The sequence below is a fragment of the Bombyx mori genome, chromosome 20 (assembly GCF_030269925.1).
Source record: "Bombyx mori chromosome 20, ASM3026992v2".
NCBI classification, from domain to species: domain Eukaryota; kingdom Metazoa; phylum Arthropoda; class Insecta; order Lepidoptera; family Bombycidae; genus Bombyx; species Bombyx mori.
The window spans coordinates 3,062,513-3,065,291 of record NC_085126.1 but is presented as its reverse complement, the minus strand read 5'-3'; positions in this window follow the sequence as shown (position 1 = coordinate 3,065,291).

The following is a 2,779-nucleotide window of genomic DNA, read 5'->3' as shown; positions in this document are numbered from 1 at the left end:
ATGATGATTATGAAGATACATTCAAAAATCATACACAAGAACCATTGGCTTTCGAAAAATAAAAGAATCAAAATCGCGTCACCCAGAAAAAAAGCTGTAAAATGAAAAAATACAGTCGAATTGAAAACTGCTTTACTTTTCTGTAGCCGCTTAAAAATAACTATCAATGTTTAAGTTCGATGATAATACTGATGTTAATACATGAAAATATATATTCAAGCAAACTCATTTAGTTCAATTATCAAATAAATAGAACAGTTCGTCTCTTCGCATTAAATGTGTACAATTTACAAAAATATTCGAAATTGAGTTAATATTCCGCATATTAATCATTTGGTACCACCAGTATTTTTTTTTTTTTAATTTACCTGTGTTTTGACTACTATTAACAAAATTAATACATAATTTTATTTTACTTTAAAAGACAGATAATGTAACTGGTGAAAAATAACAAAAAAATGTTGCAAAGATGATTAATATTAAAAATATCACATGTTAAACCGTTTAAACATTCTCCTGTAAAATTAGTAAGTTTTGAGATTATACAGTTTTAATGCGAGAAGACAAATTGTTCACCGGCGTCTGAATATGTCTGTAATCAGACACTGCGCAGAGCGTTTGATAATATTATTTTGTGTCATCAAAACGTGATGTTTCATGACGGCGCCTTATACGTAAAAGTATCATTAGTGGGAGTGACTCTTTCATCTATGTAATGTATAGAATTTATTCACTAGAAATCTTTAGAACTAATATCTGTTCGGTTTTTGTCAAGGAGAAAGCCGAGCTTTACTTGATTCAAATAATAACATAATGATCACGGTTACAATGTTAGGTGTAGATAACCACTTTTTAGTTCAGATTCGACGGCTACCATTGGAACTCAATGCACTTACAATTTTGACAGTGCTCTCAGATTGCTTCGAGAAAGCATTATTATTTAAACTTGTGGACACCAGATAATCAAAGTTCAACAATAATTTATTTAAATTTCCACCACCACCCTGCCTAGTTCTGCCGTGAAGCAGTAATGCGTTTCTGTTTGAAGGGTAGGGCAGCCGTTATAACTATACTGAGACCTTAGAAATTATATCTCAAGGAGGGTGGCACATTTACGTGGTAGATGTCTATGGGCTCGAGTAACCACTTAACACCAGGTGGGCTGTGAGCTCGTCCACCCATCTAGGCAATAAAAAAAATTAAGAAAAGACAAAAAAAATATAAGCTTAAATATTATTAAGAGTCTATCGTCAATCACTATCATAGACCTTTATACTATCTAATTGCGCCAAGGTTACACTATAGATAAATAATATTGAAGACAAACAATATTAATCTATTCTCAATTTGACCATAGACTTTAAATAGGCAGGGTGTTGATATAAACCCGTGCGGACTCACAAGACGTCCTATCACCAGTAATTACGCAAATTATATTACGGGCACTCCTGTCCTGGTGAAACTGGAAAGGCCTCCGGGCCACCAGTAATCGTTCAATCATAAAAAAAAAAAATTACGGGTTTGATTTGTATACCTACCAATTTGCTGATTATTATCAATGTTAACAACAATTGTGTTTTAATGCTATAAAGTATATATACTCTCTGTCCCATATGTCTCGTAAAAGGTCAAAGAACCTTCCGTCCAATATACGAGAATATGGCGGACGTCGGTGTATATGACGGATGAGTTACCCCACTGTCGGAGTACATCAGACCGCAATGCGTCAAGGCAGGCGGGTGGAAGCAGAACCCTTACAAGGGCCACTCGACTGGGCAAACAAACATGCAGGATGTGGCGAGGGGTGACCGCTTTCCAAAGCACTACCTCAATATCTTCCAATATTAGAATCACTCATGTTGACAGTACGAAAAATAAATAAAAATCACACATTTTCCTTATTTGAATTTGGAATTATCTTCTTAAACTTTTAATGATACTAAAACCAGCCGAATACAAATAGTTTAGCCAAAGAGATTTTATTTTATTACAAGTTCATACATACTATAATGCGAAGGGACTTTTTCCCCAACTTATTATTTTTGCGCTGTTTGTAAAATTGCTGTAACATGTCATAGTGTGTTATAAGAGAATGCTGTACATTCCTGTAACTGATTTACGTACCAGTACTTAATTTTATATATGTTAATGTTAAGCTTGAATATTTTGTGTGTATTGCTGTTGGTGTGTCTAAATAAATAAATAAATATTAGATTATCGACCTTTAAAGCGTATTGACATTCATAGGACATCTTTAGCAATAACTGCGTATTATATTAATAAGGAGATATTATGAAGTCGTCGTGGCCTAAAAGATAAGACGCACGGTGCATTCGTATTGAGCAATGCAAATGCACCGGTGTTCAAATCCCGCAGACAGGTACGATCTTTTCTAAGGAAACGCGTACTTAACTCATGTTTACGAATTTCAAGATGAAGGAATAATTAATCGTGTAATATAAAATGGATGCCGCAAAAATACAATTTGCCTAATTACTGGATGGTGGCGTGTCATGTCAGACCGCACGGGTAGGTACTAGGTATATTCTGCCTTATTTCTGCCGCTAATCTATGCATGGATATATAGCATGGATTTTATAAAAAAAAAAATATTCGCATGCAACAAGGCTTAAATTAGTAACCGACATTAAGTAAGCTATGACGATGTCCAGTCGCCTACTTCGAAAAAAGATCAATGAATTTTGATTTCTGTCTTCAGCGCCCATGGAGAAAGTCAAAGCAAATGTGGTCTTATCATTACCATTTAACCCTCAGACAC